Source organism: Cygnus olor, chromosome 17 (assembly GCF_009769625.2).
Source record: "Cygnus olor isolate bCygOlo1 chromosome 17, bCygOlo1.pri.v2, whole genome shotgun sequence".
Taxonomy (NCBI): Eukaryota; Metazoa; Chordata; class Aves; order Anseriformes; family Anatidae; genus Cygnus; species Cygnus olor.
Window position 1 is genome coordinate 1,971,730 of NC_049185.1, and position 20,547 is coordinate 1,992,276.

The 20,547-nt window shown below is 56.8% G+C and overlaps 1 protein-coding gene across 9 annotated transcripts in view; it reads left to right on the forward strand.

Annotated features, from left to right (window-relative positions):
* Positions 1 to 2,051: 2,051 nt before the first annotated feature.
* Positions 2,052 to 20,547, forward strand: part of NOS1 (nitric oxide synthase 1) — a 67,639-nt gene continuing 49,143 nt past the window's right edge. For 4 of the 9 annotated variants that reach the window (XM_040577238.1, XM_040577245.1, XM_040577246.1 and 1 more), the window contains exon 1: positions 17,042 to 17,206. The gene's annotated coding sequence lies outside the window, so the exon portion shown is untranslated. Of the gene's footprint in view, positions 2,241 to 12,045; positions 12,108 to 12,672; positions 12,737 to 14,603; positions 14,786 to 17,041; positions 17,207 to 20,547 lie in introns of those variants that run through there. The other 5 variants (XM_040577243.1, XM_040577239.1, XM_040577240.1 and 2 more) reach the window with 5 other exon arrangements.

The following is a 20,547-nucleotide window of genomic DNA, read 5'->3' on the forward strand; positions in this document are numbered from 1 at the left end:
AGGCAGATCCCACTGGGCTTTTCCCCCCCACTTGCAGGGGAAGCATCCTGCAGGGGTGAACCCAGCCCCTCTGTGGCCAAAGCGATTTATTTTCCAGAACGGGGTGGCTGTAGGACCTGGGCACTGCCTAGGGGCTAAGAGAGAGAAAGCTCAAACTTCCTTCGTGAGTGGGGTTGGGAAAGGGCTGCCCCAAGCTGTCCCCAAACATCCCAAGCAGAGTCCAGGCACTACTGTGCCAAGTGCTGCGTCTGCTTGCTGCCTCTGCTCCCTGCACTCTCATTTCCTCTCTCATTTTCTCCTATTTTTGGCTGCAACCTTTTTTCCAGCACCCTTGTGGGCATATGTCTATGCTCACCCCTTCCTCGCACGGTGGGGCTGCTGCTGCTTGGATTCAGCCACTGAATCCTCTGCGGTGCCCAAACCTTGCTCCCAGCCCAGACCCACAAAACCAAACCCCACTGGGGGCTGTTTGAGTTTTGCATTTCCAGCAGCGTGGTTTCTCTTGGGCGCCGTACCCAATACTCTGCCTTGGCTTCGCATCAGGTTTTGCAGCCCACGTGCAGCGAGCCCTGCCCAGCCCCTGCATCTGCACCAGGCCAGGAGCAATGGGGGGGGAAGGTGCCAGGATCAGGCCCACCTGCAGCCCATCCAGCTCCCTGCTCGGGGCTACGTGCTGGGCAGGGTATCCTGCTATCCAGGAGGTTTGCTGGGGCTGTGGAGGGTAGGATTCGGTCATGGGGAAGCCTTTGCTTTTTGGCTGGGTGATTTCCACCTGCTCCTTCCCCTGGGCTTGTCCCAGAGCAATCTTGCCTCCAGTGCCTGGAGGAAAACGGATTGCTCCATTATGGGTGCTTTTTGGGACACCTTAAATACAATGCAGCAGCTGTGGCCTCCTGGGGAGCACCCACCCCGTCACCCGTGGGGCTGTGCTCCCTCTGGGCATTGCTGCTGCAGCACCCCAAGGGCTGGGGGCTCGGGAAGGGCTTTGGTGGTGCAGGAGGAGGAAGACCTGGGGCTGTGTGTGCCTCGTGGGGCTCAGCTCCCAGCCTCAGGATCGTGCTCAGGCTCCTAAAGGCGCAGGTGGGAAGTTTTCGCGTGGGGAAAGCAGGTGCATGCCTCGATGGGAGGTGACAGGAGACAGCAGGGATCCTGGTGATGATCTGATCTCGGAGCCCCACTGTAATTAATGTGGAGCCCTGGGCCACATCCTAATTCTCAGGCTTTGCAGGGGCTGAAGCCACGGCAAGGAGAAAAATCAGTGCAAAGCCCTCTGAGGTGCCTGCAAAGGGCCGTTATCTCCTCATGGAGCTGGGGGTGGCCTTCAGATGAAACCCCACCACCGAGGACAAGAGGGCTCCTTGAATGCTCTTCAGGGAAAGATTAAAACCAAAAAGATTAAAAAGAAAGGGAAAGATAAAAACCAAAAGCTGCTTCCTTGCGGGTAAAATTCCTTGGGCAAAACGAGAGCCTTGCTCACTGTGGTGTGGAAACAGGCTTTTTGCTGGGAGTGGGGCTTGTTTGGCTTTGGGGAAAGGGTTTTGCAGTGGGGAAGGTCCCAGCGCCCCACACAGCACCCAGCTGGTGCCATGGGCCCGGCACCGCCTGCTGGGCTTTGTCCTCTTTTTCCTCTTTAGTCAGGTGTTTTGAACCCAAACCCAACGCTTTCTCACCTTCACCCTTCCTCCTCTGAAATGCACCTGGGCGAGACCTGAAACCGCCAAATGCCTTGGAAATGAGCTGGAAAAATGCAGCTTGTGGGATTTGGGAAGGAGCACAGCAGCCTGCACCTGCGGAGGTTAAAGTTACTGAATAACCAGCGCCTCCACCACTGGGACCCCTCAGGGCTGCAACACCCCGCGGGTGCTTGCTTTACCCAAAACCAGGGGCGATGCCCCCTGCTCCCACCCCCGGGGACCCTGAGGGGCTGTTGGGCAGATTGGGGTCCCTGGGAGGGCTGTGTGGAGCTGGGCACGGGGAGGGGACGTGGCCGGGCCCCGGCAAGGGTGAATGCCACCGTGGGAAAGCTGGCTGTGGCTGCGCAGCCGGCTCGGCACGGCTCAGCCAGCCCTCCCGCGGCTCTTCTGCAAGCAAGCGCGGTTCACGGAGCCGCCGGGAGCTTTCTGTCCCCATCCGGACGGCCCCAGGATGCAGCCGGAGCCGTGGAGCTGGTGCGTGGCTTTTGTTCGCTCATCCTCCCCGCGATGGAGCCCCGCGTGTGGGGGCACGACGCCGGCGCACAAGTAAGGGTGGGGTGGCCGTGTCGGTGTCGCGAGCCTGTCCATGGGGTGTCCCCGTTGTCCCTGCGTGGCTGGGAAGGGGGGGACGGGGACAGATATCCGAGCTGTGACTGAGCTGGGAGGTTTCCAGGGGACACGCAGAGGTGGCGATGCCAGGGCTATGGGGTGGCTGCGGTTGGATATCCCAAGCCCCCTGTCCCCTGTGATCCCTTAGCCCAGGAGTCGTGCTGTGGTTGCTCCTCATCTCCGACCCTCTGGGTGCGTGGCTTTTTCCACACTTGCATGAAAGCTTGCTGTTGGCACAGGGGGCTGCCATCAGCATCGCTTTGGCCGGCGCAGGACATAGCAGCACGCCCGCTCACTGGGCTGTGGGTCCCTCTGCTCCCTCCGGGGTGGCTGCTGCTCTTTTTTTTGGACCTTTAGCTTTCAATGCCCATCCCAAGCTGGCTCTGTGCTGACTCGTGAGCACGAGCTGGGGTTGGAGAAGCCGAGCAGCACAAAGGCACGGCGGCGGGGGCCTCGTGCGGAGAGCGAAGCTCAGCAGGAGGCATTTCCAGCTCGTGGAGAGGCGGTTGCTCCTTCCCCGAGCTCATCCTGCAACTGCGCCTGCACGCAGCTGCACCGGCTTCCTGGGAAGTCCTATTGATGGCGAAGCAATTCTTGGGGGGGGGGGGGGAGGGGGGGGACAGCTGAAGTTATCCGGGGCCGTGTGCGGCCGCAGATGCAGGGCTCTTACCCCTCCCTTCCATTTTATTTGGGGGTGGTGTTGGATAACGTGATGAAAAGCTGGAGCTGAAGTCCATCTGTTTCTGACAACCTGAGCGCTCTTTGGCAGCTTCTGAATTCAGAGTTTTTGAATTCCTCAATAATTAGACTTTTTTGGGGGAAAAAAAAAAAAAAAGAAAAAAAACCACAAACCCATCTGGGCTTTTTCATTATGGGAATGAAAAGCCAAGGTGGGTGTGGGAGGGGGAAGGTGGATTTTCATCCTTAGCAACCCAAATCTTGAAATATTACATCAGCGCCGAAGAGGTGTAATTAAGTAGGAAACAAATGAGACCAGCTAATCTGTTTTGCTTGTTTGAGCTTAGCGGAGCGCAGAAAACAAACAGAGGCTGAATGATGAATGAGACTTTTTCTTTTTTTTTCTGCAGGGTTTTGCCTCCATGAGCCCCGGGGGGGTCAGGCCGTGGGGCAGGGAATTTGGCCACTTTCCCCCGGCACTTGCTGGCCGGTGGCTCGGAGGGCACCCGGCGGCGCTTGCGTTTTTCCCGTTTCTTGCTTTAATTGGCTGCCTCTTGGAGCCGGCTCCCTTGGACGCCTTCCCGGAGCAGGCGAGGAATGGGAATGGATCCGTGCATTGCTGGGGGGGGGGGGCAACAAAGCTGCAGCCCCCCGGGGCTGGTGCCCGTTAGCATGGCAGCCCCGTGAGCTTCCGTGCATCCTCAGGAGGGTGATCCCGGGGAGATCCCTCGGGATTGGTGTTTCTGCCGCTGTGGTGCAGAGAAACGATGCCACCAGGGCAGCTTTGAGCACAGAAGCAAGGGGGGACCCCCCACCAGCCCTGGGTGGGGGACGATGGGGACCGATGTAGGTGGCATTTCGCAGCCTTTTAAATACCCCAAAGGGCTTTTTGATGGCTTGGCTGGAGCAGACCTCGTCCCGCCCCGAGCCTGCCGGCTGGGGTTTTGTTTTTTGCCATGCTTCTGGGCTCCGGCGGTGGCCCGAGGTGCCAGGAGCAGATGGCAGCCATCGGCCGGGCTGGCTCTCAAGCCCCCGCCGCTCCCGGCATGGCGCTGGGCAGCAGCCGCCCGTAACCCCCTCGCTGCCGAGCCGGGGACGGAGCTGGGGGGGAGTTTTCTGCCTGGGGTTTTCCGAAGCGGGTTTCTTTGTACAGTCAGGTCCCCTCTCTGACCCACTGCAGAGCACCTTGCTGTGGATTTTGGTGTGATGCTGTTCGCCGGGTGCATACTGCAGGCAAATAGGGCTTGGTTGGGTGGCAGCAGGGTGAATAGGACCATCCCCGGTGGCACGGCCAAGCCTGGTCACCACCGAGGTGCCAGGCACGAGCTTTCATGGTCTGCACCATCAGCACAGGCACACCACGGAGTATTGCAGTGCCCAATGATCCCGGAGGTGTCTGCCCAGGTTAGCATCGCCCCACAACCCCAGGACTCCCTCTGCACCCATGCCCATGGATCTTTGCCCCTTTGGGTTAATCTTAGGGCTGTTTCAAGCCTCTGGGCTGGGTGCGTTTGGTCTGCCCTGGTGCCCCCCCTGCCCGCAGCAGGAGGATGCTGGGCCCCCGGCTTCGCTGCTCTCCCTCCCCTCCCTCCCTTGGCCTCCCGTGTGAGTGACATCGCACCTCCTGCCCCCGGAGGGGCTGGGAAATTGGGAAGCGGCCAAAATGAAACAAGTTTTCCCCTCCCCTCCTGGGTGACAATTTCAGCCCCACGGGAGCTCTGCGGCCGCTATCTCCCATGGCCCCGGCCAGGAGCACCCGCGAAGGTCGAGCTCCTGCTGCCACAAGCACGAGCGCTCGCCCTATTATCATTATTGCATTTCTCTTTATTTTTTTTTCTCTGGTGCTGCTCGTTCACAGGCGCTGCAGCCGGCTGAGTTGTTTTAGCCGTGTTGTGGCCCTCTTGGAGCAATAAGAGTGTCTCTGGAAGAGAAAATTGAGCAGCTCGGTAGCAGGCGGTGTCCTCCTTGCCGAGCGAGAGTGTTTATCCTTCTCGTCTTGTTTCAGATGAATAAATTTGCCAGACAGCAATGATATTAGCCCGGTCTCAAAGACTTTATCAATTTGCAGTTGTCTCTCCGATGATAGTTTTTTTTTTATTGAACTGTCTGAGATGATTTCCAAAGAGAGGGCTGCAATTTAAACTATTAAGTAATTTGGGAGAGCAATTAGTGTTAATCTGGAAACTCCCTGTGTTGCTCCCGAATAAATCAACCTCTCAGTGAGAGCTGTGCTGAAAGAGCCCGTGCTGATTTATGTGAAGGGCAGGGGGGAAGGCTTTCAGTTTGGAAAACAACAAGGAGCAAGTTTGTTTTCTGGAAAACTTTAACAGGGTGGTGCTGGGTTTCAGAGGGACCGGGGACGTGTGGGAACGGAGCTTTGCTGCTCACACGTCGGGTCCCAGAGATGCTGTGTGGTCTGGTCAGCTGGAGGTGATGCCTCTCCTCCCCTTCTGCCCAAAACCAGCCAGCAAAGCTGAGTGTGAGGTCTCCAAAAATGAAACTAAGCTGTGCAAGCAGCCTCTTTTTGCCTAGAGTGAGCCCAAATTTTCCATGTTCCAGCTTGTCCTCGCATCCCCGTGGGGGCTCCTCTTTCCCTGCTCATCTTTGGGCAGGAGAAGCCCAGCTCCACAGCTTGGGAGCTCGGTGGTCTCCTCTGGATGAGCTCCTGTGTGGCTGCGTCTGGACACTATTTGCTCTTGCAAGTGTTAAATAGAGGGGAATTGTCCCTTTTGCCTTTGCTTTTGCTCGTACAGCCCAGGAAGCCGTAGACTTTGGCCAAGCTAAACCATGGTTCATCCTCTGGTCCACCAGGGCCTCCAGGGTCTTTTCTCCAAAGCTGCTCTCCAGTCTTTTGGGCCAAGCCTGCCCAGTTACTGGGGTCTCCTCTCCCAGCGGCCGGACAGGGGCTTTGCCTTTTGGCTCCCTGAGCTCCGTGGGGATTTCTCCAGCCCTGCCTTCTGATGTCAGCTGAAAACGTGCTGAGATTGCACTTTGTCCTCAGTTAATTTACTTATCCAATCTTTATTTCACCAGTTTGACCACAAGAATATTATGGGAGACAATCAAAAGCCTTGCCCAAGGGAAGTTATACAACTGGCACAGCTCTTCCCCTGTCCATGGAGCCTGTTCTCTTACCCTGAAGGCGATCAGGTCTGCTGGCCGTGAGTTACACCTGATAAATCCCTGCTGGCAGTTCCCAACCGCTCTTGTCCATCGTGGGTGGAAACAGCTGCCAGGAGGATTTGCTCCATCACCTTCGCAGGCAAGGCAAGCAGCTTGTGCTTCCCTAGATCCTCCCTGCTCTGGGTGTCACCCATCATCATCTGCGTTTATCCTGTCCTCTGGAAACTGCCCTCATCTCCCAAATCAGACAGAAGCAGCACTGGGGGCAAAGGCAGCCCAGCAAGGAAGGGCAAACGTCACAGCCCCCACCTCTCCTGGCTCCCCCGGGTCACCCCAGGGCAGGTATTTCTGTCTGCATGATGCCATCTGGAGAGCCCCCACCTCTCCTGGAGCTGCTTCTGTTTGGAGCTATTGCTGTTTGCTGGTGGCTGCTGCTTCCCCACTCAAATACCTCAATAATCCGCCAAGGGACCTCACATCTCCCTTTCTTTCTTCTTTTTTTTTCTTTTTCTAAAACAATTAGCTTGGCTCATGCCCTCTGCAATACATCAATTAATACAAGCTGAGGCAGTAAATTAAAGGGAAACAGGAACAACTATGCTGGGATTAGGTCACTGAAACTATAAACTTTGGAACAAATCAGATTTCCTTGGGAAGGGAAATGGACAGCGGTGATATGTCAAAAGTGAGATGAGACAGGCTCAGAGCAACTTTCCACTTGGATGCTGGATGCCAGAACTTCTTCCCCAGGGAAGTTCGGGCTGCCAGACCCTGCTGCTCCTGGTAAACGCTTGGATAGCAAAACAAACAAACAAACAGGAGGCGAGAGAGGATGGGAAGGAGGGTGGGGGGCAGCTGTGTGTCTGCTTCGGGTGGTGGGAGATGTATGGGCTGGACCTAAGGGGTAGGGGAAAGCAGGGATGCCTTGGAGCTCCTTCTTGTCCTGGTCTCAGGCATCACGTGGACCCGCTGGCTTCTCTAAAATACAAGAATGTGCACGAGAGGACATGGGAAAAGTAGTCACCGCTTTGTGCCTGTGAAGCAGGTCCAGGACTGAAGGCTTGTCCCTTCTCCACGGCTGTTCTGCAAATGGGACTTGTGAGGAGCCAGCGCTGCCTTCAGCTTGGGGAAAAGGAACCCAAACTCTTGAGGTGTGAAAGGAGAAGGGGCCACTGGTGGCTCCCGTCTTGAGTAGTGCCTTGGTCAACCCATCGTGGAGGACCACTACACCTAAAAGACACGGAAACCGAGGCGCTCGGCAGCGATATGTGTTGCCCATAGTCACAGACCAAGGCTGGCAATAGCTTCCTAAAGTGGTGGCTGATGGATCCAGTGGCCAAGAAGGCTTGTTCCACATAGCTGGTCCCTCTTTGATCAAAACCAAACCCTAGGGCTTCCTCAGAACCATGGCACAGGCAGGATGCACACAAGGGCACATCGCTCCTCCGCCTCCTGCAGGCAAACAAAGCCCTGGTGGTTTGTAGCACTTCCCTTATGGATGGTTTCTTGGCCTTTAACCCATCTCCACATTGTATTGTGAAAAAAAAATAAAGCTGGAAAGGTCACTTCTGTGTCAGAAGCAGCTGTTATGGCATAGGGATAAATGCAAAGGAATATTTATTCCTTCCTGCTGGGTTCCTCTAATTGCATCTCCAGGACTCGCTGCCAGCCAGATGTCCTGGGACAAGCCCCATGTCGCCTCCTCTGCCATGGCTGATGCTCTTGGATGCTGTACATGGTTGTGCTAGAAGGTCAGATTTGTGCATTCCCAGCTTGCCAAGCAGCATTTCTGTCCCATACAGCGCTAATGGGAGCAATGCTGGGAAGGGTGAAAGTGCTCAGGGGTCCCTGCAGAAGACCCAGAGGAGGGCAAAGCACCGCTCCGGCTCAGTCTGCAGCCACATGAGGGGAAAAAAAACTCCCAAAGCACAAAGTGGTGGGGATAACAGTGACTTCTGCACTGGGCAAGCAAGAGCATCCTTGCCATGGCATGATGGCACAGCACAGGCAGTTGCAGCCCATCCTCTGTGGGACAGACAGACAGACAGATGACCAGGCTGGGGGCACCGAGAGGAGGGAGATCAGCTCTCACCCCCCTGGGAGCATCCTCCTGCTCTCAGTGACTTGAGGTTGGTGGGAGGCCAACTCCGGTCTTCGCAACCCCCTCCCGGTACTCTCGCCAGCAGGGATGCTCACAGCTCATGCATGCTCATTAGCCACACTAGCACTGCTGCCCTTTCAGCCTCTTGCTCGATTTTTGGCTTGGCTGAGACCCTGCAGACTGAATTACACCCTGTGTGTGTGAGCAAAGCTCCCTGCTCTGGGCCCCGCACCACCCCTCCCTCCTCCTCACCCTTCACCTTGTCCTCGGGGTTAATGCAAAGCCCCCGAGTTCCCCAATCCTTCCCCGGAGCATCCTTCGCTGGGCTCATGGCTCTGACCCCTGGCAATTAACCCTGCCCACGCAGCTTCGTTAGCAGCCCTGCGAAGGTCCCTCCACCTGCAGACAAAAGTCTTGCTAATGATGGAAGCATCCCGTGGAGGAGCTGGAACAGCGTGGAAGCCATGGGGACGGCGATGTGGTGCTCTGTTAAAATAAGAACCGCCCAGCCTGGCCTTTTTTATCTGCAGCAGTAATGAGGTTTCTCAGCCACCCCAGCTCCCTTGGAGCATCCAAGTGGGGAGATAATGCTCTGGGCTCCTTGTGGTGGGGCTGGGGGGGCTCCCACACCTCCCAGCCTCCCACCCCTGGCTGGGGAGGGACCACGGCGGGACCAGGCTGGGGTCCTGGGTTCCTGGATACCCGTGGGTAGCGGTGTGTGGTGCTCAGCAGGAGCTCTGCGATGCCACAAGCTGCACATAGTGTGATGGAGTAAGGAACTGGTGAGAGCACGGTCTCAGTGAATTGCTTTGGCTGAAGCAAAGCAAGATGCTGGTGGAAGGCAAGGGTTTGTTGCATCCCCAAAAGCTCTTCCGAGCAAATCCTTCCCAGACTTTGCACCCTTCCTTGCGAGGTGCAGCAGGACGTGGTGGAGCCCCGTGGAGGGATGCCACTGGGATGATTTGTGGTGTCTTTGCCAGTTGCTGTGGGCTGCATTTCGCAGTGCTCCTGCCGTGTTTTGTGCCCTGAGCTGCTGGGACTGCGCTCGCTTTTCTCCCGTATGCCAGCCGGCGTGGTGATGAAGCTCTGGGAGATGCTTTGCAGCGACAGGCAGATGTTCAGCCCCCATGAAATCACAGAGGTGTGCTTTCATACATGGTGCTGTGCCTGATTTATTGCCCTTTCACTGCCTCTTCCTCATACTGAGTGGGGAAGGGATGGGAGAAGCGATGGAGTTTCAGCACCACCGAAGGCAAAACCTGATCTTGGCTGTTCCGGTGGCACCTTGTAATTTGGCTTTTTTCTTGATCTTCTCCTCTGAATCACTTTTTCCTAAACCCTCCTACCCTCTTAAAGACAGAGAGCTGATCCCAGTAAACATGGTAAGTGTGATGCCAACCCAAAACCTGTGTTCCTGTAGCCTCCAAGACTGATGCCAGGGGACCCTCAACCACCGTACACGAACGTCTCAGGTGGTAACCTTCATGCATCAGAAACTGCTGCTGGTGTGAAGTGAAATGTTTGGGTCCAGCCCAGTAATACTTAAGACTGTAGCAGAATGTGCCCTGATGTGTTTCTGAGGCTGATACCCCTGGATCCTCCACGGGATCCGACTCACACCACTAAGTGTAGAGCGCTAAGGCTGGGAGAGGCCAAGTCATCAAGGCAAAGTGGGGTCTGTGGCTGCAGGCAGGCAGGACTCGGCCCCCTCCATCTTCTCTTCCCTCTTTCCTTCTTCAGGTCCACTTCTACTTGGGGTTTCTGTGGTCGCTTGGTGTTTTCTGGGGTCCTTGAGATGCTGGGAGTGGAGACGACTGCAGTGCGATCGGGAGGTTCAGACGCTGGCTAATCCTGTTAGGAAGGCAGTGGTTATTGCAGGGCTTCCAGTGGGACCTGCTAAATGAGCCGTAATTCTCTAATGTGATTTCCTTTTCCCGGCCAGACTAAATGTTCTTGGCCACTGGGAATAAAAGGCTGAAAAAAAATTTAAAAAAAAAAGAGAGAGAGAGAAAAAAAAAACATGGGGAGGGGGAAGCCTGTCCAAAGCCCTGTCAATCTCAATTGTATCAAGGAAGCGAAGAGCTCTCAGATGTGGCTGTTTATTGCAGCTCACTTCTGTGCCCCGTGAGTGCAGCAGCAAGGGCCATAGGTTGCCCCGTGCTCCTCTGCAGGGGGTTGATAGGACCCCAGGAGCAAGAAAAACACATTCGAGGTTGTGATGTCTCTCCAAAATTCAGAAACAGTGAGAGAGGCTGCTTTATGAGCCGGCAGGAAGCTGGAGAGGGAAGGGGAAGCAGGCTGCGGAGCTAGCGAGGAGAAAACATTCCCCAGGAAAAAACAGTGATTTCTTTGTGAGAAAGCTGAATTGTGCAAAAAAGCATCCAAAGTGGGTTTTGTTCTGCCTTACAGCTACAAGGGGGGAAGCAAGTGGGCTCCTGCTCTTCCCTGCAGGGTCTCTGGGGGATGTCTGCAGTGCCCAGGTCCGGGGAGGAATGCACCGGGGCCACCTGCCCCATGCCGCCTCTGGACACCCTGCCTGGGAAGCTGCCAAATTGGAGGTGTCCCCAAACTTCGCAAATTGCCCTCATTTTCCCTGCTGGGAGAGGACCCTGCATGGGGCAGGGATGGCTTGTTGCTTCAGTGCTGCGGGGTAGGGTCTGCTGGTGAGCGTTTTGGGGCTGGGAGCTGCCCGTGCAGAGCAGGCAGTGATCCCCCTGCTGCCACGGGGTGTTTTGCAACACTTCTTTTGCTATCGTGACCTTACTTTGTTTTTTTTTTCCCTTCTTTCTGGTCTTTCTTTTGGAGTGTCTGATGCTGATTTATTGCTAAATGGCAAACAGAAGCTTTTGCTCTGCCAAGTGCTGGGCTGGGCTGCTCCAGCTGCGGCCGGTGTCTTGGGGCGAGCGCTTTCCAGCCGCCCCCTGCTTGGGAGGCATGGTGTTCCTCCAGCCTTGTGGGGAAAGCCCCGAGCCCTGTCCCTCACCCAGCAGGCAGGTGAGGGAAAAGAAAGGATCTTTGATGCTTTTTCTCCACTTTTTAAATCGGGAGTGATACAGGTTTTTCAGCTGACCCCTGTCCCTTCGCATGCCTCAGTTTCCCTGTCTGTAAAAGAGGGGCTGGGGAGATGGGGGCCAGTTTTCTGGCTTTCCATAGGGTAGTGCTTCTTGGACCAAGGTGGCCTCTCTGGTCCTTAGGCTGTTTTTCCTGTTTGCAGTAGTTTTGGCCTCAAAGCTCCCCCTCAGGCTGTGTGGGTGAGTGCCTCTGGCTCCGAACCCGGAGCCCGTTCCCAGCCCATCGGCTGTGCTCTTGCTGCAAAAAAACTCACACGAGGAGGGGAAGGTGATGCTGCTAAAAATAAAATAAACACCTGAATGTTTGTAGGATGCCAGCGCTCCTGGTGTCTTCTGAGCACCTCTGCGCCCAAAATTATCCCATAGTGGTCTCTGCAGGGCAGAAAATGTGGGTTGGGCTGGGGAGTGTGCAGCAGGCTGAGCTGCCCTGGCACAAAGCTGAGGTGGGACATGTGGCAGGGGACGTATATCTAGAGGAGTCACAGCCACAACCCAATTTCTGCTGCCAAAGGGCTTTTGCTGGCAGCGTGACCACAATGGGACCATGACCTTATCCCTGCTGCACAGCCCCAGCGAGGGGGGCATGGCAGGGGCTGACATTTGGGCTGAAATCCATGGGGAGAGGGAAAATCAGGGAACATCTCAGCCCCAGGGAGGGTCCCGCACCTCGTTGGAGCTGGTGACACCTGTGCTAACGAAGCAGGTGACACCGCAGAGCTGCTTCCCTCTAATTAGTGGGGTTGGCCTGGGGAGCCTGCAGACAGAGGTGCTGAGCTGAGCCAGGATCCGGCCCCAGGGAGCCTTGTGCAGCAGGACCTGGATGGCTTGCAGGTAGGTGAATCACCAGGCTGGGTTAGCCAAAAAGCTGTAAATTCCTTTAAAAACTCCCAAAAGCCATGAGCTAGGGGCCCAGCACGTTAAATCCTGCATTGGACTCGCTGGCTCGAAGCGACGCGGGGTGTGGGAGGGCTGGCAGGATCTGGCCTCGGCTGGGTTCAGGAGGCTCTGTTTCCTCCTTTTCTTGCTCTTGAGGAGTGATTTGGTGGCAAGGGGAACAAATTGTCTACAGTGGAGGTGAAGTGTTGCAATTGTGCTGTTTTTTAGCGCAGCCAGCTCCTCTCCAGCAAGCAGTGTTTAACTTTCTCTTGGTTTAACTGGGAGAAGCTACTTAATACCTCTAAATTACAGCAGCCTTTCAATATCCCATTAAAGTCATTCCAGGAATAAATCTGAATTCCTGGCATTGCCTCTGCAAACTTCTCACCAGTTGGTGGGAAGGCTGAGCGCCGTCTTTCTTTTGTTTGTGGGGAGAAAGGAAAAAAAAAAAAAGGAAAAAGGCCCAGCTCTGTGTCCCCAGTTGTTGTTTTTCTCCCTTTTTGGGGAGCTTTTGACTCATGCGTTTGGGCTGGGGCAGATCCTTGGGCGCTGCTTGGCTGGGGCTGGAGGATGCTGATTCAGAGGTGCGTGACCGACGTGCATGTCCAGGTGTACACACCGACATGCATTTGCTGGAGCTGTAATTTGAGGGCTGGGACCAACCTTCCACATTATTACCTTTCCCTTGGTCTTTGCAGTGGGGCTGCCCTGCTTTTAGGGGTGAGTGGGATGGAGGGGCCGCATCCTTCCTCGTGGGAGGCCTGAAATTCTCTGCTTTATTCCAGTGGAGTTGTGGGGGAGCAGGGATGCTGCAGGCTCCCTCTCCACCCATCTCCACATCCCACCAGGGGCTTTGCTGGTGGGTAGCAGAATATTTCTGCCATTTTTCCTTGCTGCTCTCTTTCTGCTAGCGGGGTCTTTTTTGGAAATTAAGGACTCGACAGCAGCTGTTTCTCCACTTTTGGGTTTCGCTTTGTGTTCTTTTTGCTGTGAATGCTTTGCAGATTTGGCTTATCAGGCTTGTCAGCCTGCTTCAGCCCCTCCGCTCCCCGCCCCTCGCCTATTTACCCAGGGCGCTGGCTGACACAAGGCCCTTTCCTGTGTTTGTCACTACCCACCCCGAGGTCCCTGGTGATAACTTTTAGCTTGAGATTAGGGATTTGGGGCTTTTAGAAAGAGCCTTTAACCTACAGCCCTCTGCCACGTGTGGCTTAATAGAAATAACGCTCTAAATATATTGTTAAGGGTTGACACAGTGATTTTCCAGTTTGGGGTCACCCTGAGAGCTGGTCTGAAAGGGAAAAGGCAGCGTCTGGGGACTCCTCCTCCTAGAAGGGAAGGGGCTTGAGACAGGGACTCGGAGGGTATAAAACACTGAGGGCTGGCTGCTTTTCTCTAGCTTTAATGATCTCAATTCTGCTGATTTCGGTGGAGTCGTGTAGCTCTGCCGCTGCTGAGCATCTGCCCCCAAACTTCCAGCTGCTCGCGGATGCCTCAGACACTTGTGTTTAAAAACAGTGTTTGCATCTGAATAACCCAGAAGTAACTCGAGCCGGTTCCAGCATGCGAAGGGAGGGCTCAAAGCAGGTTTTTCATCTGTTCAAATTAGACCCTGGATTTACAAGGCGTCCTTGAGCTTTGGTGCGTTTGTCAGACCTCCAGCGCGTCCTTAAAGTGACGATGAAAACAATCCCGGTTTTGATGGGAAGGTGGGGATGGTGCTGTGGGAGACGTGATGCTGTGGCTCTGAAAGGCAGGAGCCTCACATTTTGAAGTACAAGAGAAAGAAATGCAAGGGAAGACAGACAGGTACTTCTGTGCCCTGTAATAGTGATGAAACATTAATTCATCCCTCTGGAATTTCTTGTTTGTGAGCTCCCATAATTTCATTTCTTTGGTGTCTGTATGAAGCTTGAGTTTAATGCCAGAAGCCAAATACTCTTCGACTAATATCTTTTTATTAGATTTTGTGTGTGTGTGCGTGCCCACGCGTATGTGTGAGAAAGAGATCACCCTTTATAACCCACTTTATACCGTCGGAGGCGGTGAGATGCGCTCTGGAAGACTTTCCAGCAGCACGTTTAATGACACAGCCCACGGTGCAGGGAGGCTGAAGGCATGAGTTTGGCTCTCGGGTGGGTTTCCCCAGCTTTTTCCCCAAAACGTGTCCTGCAGCTTGCCCAGCTGGGGGACTTCCCAGGCCCTCCGGAGCCGCTCTGCTCGGGGAGGGCAGCAACCGTGAAGGCTCACTGCCACCCATAGGCAAGCGCCAGCATCCACACTCGCTCTAAACTGGAGCACACACAGACAGACAATCCTGGGATTTGTCCCAAATCGCTGCAGCCTCGGTGCCAGACCCCCCTCTCAGCTGGTGTGTGTGTGTGTGTGTGTGCGTGCCGTTACATCGGCTCCTTAAGCTTCGGTATAAATATGTTTAGCCCGTTCTTTATTCCCGCCGCCGTAATCCCTCGAACACGTTTCGGGTGGCATAGAAATAGCAGCCGAATAACTCCAGCGCGGCGGCTGCCGGGGCTGCTGTGTGTGTGTGCGTGATCCCTGCCGGCTCCCCAGCACCTCCGAGAGCCAGGAGCAGCATTTTTGGCACCCCCCCAAGCCCACAGCTCCCAGTAGAGGTGGGTGAGGGCGAGCGGAGGGGAGGCGAGCCCAGAGCGGGGGGGGGGTGGGAAGGAAACTTGAGGGAGCACGAGCTGCTTGGTTTATATTTGGCTTCTATAAGCACCGGGAGCATATGGCTGGAGGCAAACAGCACTGAGCTGATTTCAGACAGAGGGGGAGCTGGGCAAGGGGCAGGGCAGGGGCTGCGCCCCCCTCCCGAGCTGCTTCTGGGGGTAACTCACTCGGTGGCACCGCCAGTGCTTGGTCCTGGCTGCAAACAGATGCGACTTCCACAGATGAGGTGTGGGGGCACTTCTCCCAAGCATGGATGTCTTCTCCGTGACTCTGGGCTCCCCAGGCAGGATGAGGCAGAATTACAGGAACATGCTCCCTAAGGAGAAATCCTGTGTACGAGTGCTCTTTGCTGGAGGAAGGGAGGTGCAAATATTTGTTGGCAAGCCAGGGGTCAGGAACGGGCTCCCTCGGTGCAGAGGGGATGGAGAAGGTGGCGAGAAACCTTCTACATCCCCAGGTCAAGCCCTGGGTCGTGGGCTGTTTGTGAACCTCCTAATTAGAAGAAAAGGCTGCCTGGGGTTCATCTTGGTCTCAGGGGGATGGTGGGACACGCACAGGCCAGCAGCTTCTGACACTGTGCTGTGCCCCTGGCTTCACGGGCTCCTGCAAAGCCCCAGCTGATACAGAAGTGAGCATTGTTCCATTAAGTTTTATGTAGGAGAAGCACGTGCCGCCATGCCCTAGCGAGGCGGTGGCCCATGGATGAGTGCAGCTCCTCAGCTCCTTCCTCCAGCCCTAAAAGCAGCCGTGAGCCTCAGGGTTTGGGACTGGTGGAGAGGTTCTGGGGTCCTGCCACGGAGCAGCTCCAGAGTGTGTCTGCGGGCAGCTGCGTGGCACGGCCCCGTCCAGTTTCCCTGAGCATCTCTAGCACCAGGCTCAATAATATGAGCCTCAAAAGGAGAATCCCTTGGGCTTCTCTCAGTCTGGGCTGAAGGTGACAATTTTCAGCCTGGGACCAGGTCGTGAAGCTTTTCTTCATCTGTGTGCACCCTACCCATGCCGCTCATCCCTCCGCGGGGCAGGCTTCCCTGCCCGATGGAGCAGAGCAGGCATTGTTTGGTAGCTTGCTATTAAATTAGTCCTCCTGCATCTAAACAGGCATAATTATGTTTTCATTAGCCCCAGACAGTGCGTTACAGCTTGATAGATGTGTAGCGCAAGGAGCAGGGGGCACAGCCCCCATCCTGCTGCCCTCTCCCCTTCTCCACCTCCACAAGGAGTCCCCAGGGGAGGAAAGGGGCTGCTGCTCCCTTCTCCCCTGGGTGAATTTTTACAATCGAGCTGCCCCCTGCGATGTGCTGCGGTTCACCTGGGAGCCCCCCGAGAGGCAGCGGGGCTGGTGGCTGGCTCCTGGGGCAGCTGTGGCAGCGAGCTGGGGCCAGGCTGGAAATGCGCAGCCGTGCTCCCGGGGGAGCAGCCTCTGGGGTCTGGGGGGGGGGAGGCTGCGAGCAGGTGAGCCTCCTGCTCCTGCCCGCGAGCCCGGTGGGGTTTATATAATATTATATATCTATAATTCGGTGTTTGTTGTTGCCATGGGAATGAGCACAATTGCAAAGCCTGAAGACTGATGTCAAGCCTGGGTCTGCACTGGGCCTTAGAAGGGGCAGGTACAGAGTCAGGAGGGGAGCCGGGGCGAGGGGGAGTCCCCCCTGTGCACCCCCACGACAGCAGAGGCTCAGGGGCTGCCCCAGCCCTCAGCTGCAGTGTGCCCAGGCTCCAAGCTGGGGACAATGGGGGGGACCCCAGTGGGGCTGGTGCCACCTGCCCTGGGCGCAGAGGTGCAGGGACAAGCTGGCATGGGGGGGGACACTTGCTTTCAGGGAAAGAGGGGCCTTTTCTGCAGCTCCTTTGATCAGTAGGGTGCAGGATCGGGGGGGGCGGGGGGAGGCTGTGGCTCTCCAGGGGCACGGAGGGGGCTGCTGGGGGCTCGGGGCTGAGCTCCCACTGCCCCAGGCAGGCTGCGGAGGGCCCGCAGGATGCGAACGCAGCTTTCTGGCAACAAGTGGGGGCCGGGGGGGGTCTCTCGGCTTTTTAATTAGCGGGGGAGGCAAGAAGTGGGGGGGGCTTAGAGGGGGGCCTCTTCACCGAGGGGAGGGAGCGGGGGGAGACAAGCCAGGCTGGAAATGAGGTTATATAAAAGATGTATGATTTGGAGAGCAGAGTGTCTCCTAATGAGGGCTGCACCGGCTCACTCCACACCCATAAAAACCCTGGTTGGACGTCAAAGCGGATTCGTTTCGGTGCTGCCGGGATAAAGGGGCGCAGCGAGGGCTGGCTCCCCCCCCCCCCCGCAGCCCAGCCGAGCCCAGCGCCGCTCCGGGATGCTCCGGGCAGGGCCGGGGCCGGCTCCTCTCCGCCGCCAGGTAGGTGCGGGGGGGGGGACGGCCGGGCAGCCCCCAGCCCCGCTCCGCTTCTCCGGGAAACTTTCCGGCGGGGCACCGGGGCCGCTCCGCTGTGCCTTTTTTTTCTGAGGGGAAGGGGAGGGGGGAAGCAGGGGGTGCCCCCCCAACCCCCCCCCCCGGGGGCTATCAGCCATCGCGGGGGGGGACACACGCGTGGGATGTGCCCGGCCAAAGCCGCTTTTTTCTCCCCAGGGGGGCAGAGCGATGTGTGCCCACCCCCCCGCCGGGGGCTCCCTTCCGTGTGCCTCCCCCGGGCTGTGGGGGGGCGCTGAGCCAGCTCCCTCCCCCGCGACTCTTTGCAGCAAGTTTGTATGGGGCCGGGGGGGCCGCTGGCACGGGCTGGCGGTTTGCTGGGCGGGGGGGGGGGGGGGGGGGGGGGGCTGTTTGTAGTGTTTGTAGGGGGGGTTCCCTTCCCGGGGGAGGGAAGGCGGGGGGAAGCGGGTAGGGCGGGGGGGGAGGGGGCAATTTGGCTGGGGACAATTTTGGGGGGCGGGGGGGCGAGAAGGGAGATAAGGGCAGGCATGGGACGGGTGCGATTTGTCCGGTATCCTGAGATGAAGGGGGAGCGGTGGGGGTCAGGTTACCGGGGGGAGTTGGTGTTGCGGGGGGGGATGCGGGTCCCAGGGGGGCCAGGCAGGGGCTGCGTCTTGTCCCCCCCGCCAGCCGCGGGCGGTGCCGGAGCTGTCCCGGGTGCTGAAACGAGCACTCGCTTGGCCCCCCCAGCTACTGAGTGGGGGGGGACACTGCAGGAGAACCCCCCAAAAAAACCCGACACCAACCTGAGCAGTGCTGTTCCCACCGCCCCACTGTGTCCCCTTGGTCCCCAGGGCACTGGGGTGGGCAGGGGGCCAGATCCTGATCGGTCCCGGTGGGGAAGGGGCACCCAAAGGGGCCGCAGCACCCAGTGAAGCCCCGGGACACAGTGTTCACGGCTGACTCCTGTCCTTGGGGGGGGGTGGGGTGTCAGCCTGCACCTTGCCCCCTGGCTCTGCCCACCTAGGACTCGAGGGTCCCCTGGGACATGAGTCCCTGGTGCAGGGAGCGACAGAGACGAGCCCTGCTTGCCCTGCTTGGGGTCTGCCTCTTGGCACGGGTTGCACGTAAGGGTTGGGGTGGTGGGAAGATTTTGTCGAGGGGAAAAAGAGGGCAAGAGACCCCCGTGCATGCACATCTGGACCCCCTGGTGCTGGGGTGGGTGCAAACGGGCATCGCTTCCTCTGCCTCTGCTCCGCACCCCCCCCCCCCCCCGGGCGCGCTGACTCCGCAGCCCAGGTGCAGACATTTTCTTCCAACGCTTTCAAGTTCTGGCTGTCAGGAGGAAATTCTGGCAGGCAACTTGACAATTATCTGCCGAGTCCCCGAGGAGCCGCTCCGCCTCTCACCGAGCTGGAGGGGAAGCGTCTCCTTCCTTCTGGTGGGTGCAGAGGCTGTCTGACGGGGGGAGATCGCGGGGGGTATTTGCGGGGGCCGGGGTCTCGGCTGCTGTAAATGCTCGTGTGCTTCCCTTTGCTGCGTCTTTTTCTGCAGCCCCAAATGCTGGCGGCTCAGGAAGGTGGTAGAATGGGACCTATGCAGATGGAGAGCAACAGGGAGGTTTTGGGGGGGTGGGGGGCAACAAAACAGCACCCTGCCAGATTTCTGCCTGCATCTCTTGTTGGCTGTGCCTTTTTGGTTAAAGGTCTCAGATGGGGAAATCTTATCTTAAAGAGTTTTTTTTTTTTCATCAGCAATTTCTTCCTCTATTTCCTTCTAGCTCGTATCACCTAGAATCTTTTCCTAAAGACGCCCCAAACTCAGTCGTGTACTCTGGCTCTGAAACGTGCCTGTGTTTGCAAACAAACTCCCGGCACAGAGCCTCTTCGTGCGCAGGCAAGGTGTGGGGAGGACGTTTCTCCAACGAGACGTCTGCACGGGGGGAAGTGCTACACTTCCCCGTGAGCAGAGGAGAGCAACGAGTCCCCACGCCCCTTGAGTTGTGTGCATTCCCTCCACCAGCCAGGACTGGAGAGGCCATCTTATGCACGGGGTCTGGGCTCAATCCTCGCCACCCTGCCTGCTGCTGGGGAGGGGACCTCGAAAACGGTCCCTCAGGGACCATTTGGCCCCTGCCAGGGGTTTTTCCCCCCACTGCTTTGCTCGTGTGTTTTGTGTTTCCGTAGTGGATCTGTACAAAGGCTTAGGAAATCTGCCAGATTGCCGAAATCGGCGCCTGAAAACAACTATATTTAGTAACCGATAAGTCACATGAGCTCAGCTCGCATAGATTAGCATTTACCTTTCCCGAGTAACGAGAATATTGTCTGATACTTGTTGATACCATCAGTTTTTACTGAAGAAATAACCCCGACAGCAAGAGACCGGTTTGGAAAGACTACAAATGAAACTGAAAAGCCTGCGCTCCACTCCCGCTGCTCCGATTGTATCTGTGTATTACATGAAACCTATAGACGTGATCCAATCTCTTGTGGGCATCCAAAAATAAACGCATTGTGTCCTGAGGAGCCAAGGCTCTGTAAGCCACGGTCTGGCTGCAGCTGGATGGAAGCAGGTTTGCATCCCTCCGTTTGCTCCAAACGAGCTCGGCGTTAGGCTGCGGGCAGCCAGCACCCAGCACAGCAGCTGTAGGGCGAGTGGCGATAAGTCCCGATCCCACGGCGCCCAAGTGCTCAGGATCTGGCCGTGGGAAGCAAGAGCATGACATGTAGATATGGGTCTGTGAAGCCCATATGTTATCCGTGTGTCAGTTCAATATGCAGAGCGTGGAAGCCTGCAAGCGCTGCATGCGTGTAGATAAAACTGGAGGTATTTATGCTAATGCAACTCCTTCTATAGCTCCTCTTTTACATGACAATTCAGAAATGCCTTACGAGATCCTGCAGTACCCTTTCAGGGCAGGCTTGTCTTAATCCCATTTTGCAGGCTCTAGGGCTTATGATTTCAGACCTGCTGGAAGCACACAGCCCGTTCTTGCCGTGAGAGTCATGTTTGCAGAGCAGGACTCACCAAAACCATCAAAGCAGCGGTGGCAGGTCTCAGCCGGGGGCTCTGGTCCTGCTGGGGTGCTTCAACCAAAAGCAGTATCACCAGCACAGGGCTGCCCCATGAGAGAAGCATCAGGAACTGAGGAGCACTGGGGCCATTTCCACCCTCTCCTCGTGCACTCGTGACCTGCCCCAAATGGAGCTCTATCCAGGAGCCCCGGCAGAGCAAGCAGCGTGGGGCTGTTGCTGCCTCTACCAAACAGCCTCGCTCCCGCCGGCAGCACCTGCAGCAAAAATTAGGAAGCCAAAAACTCTGCATCC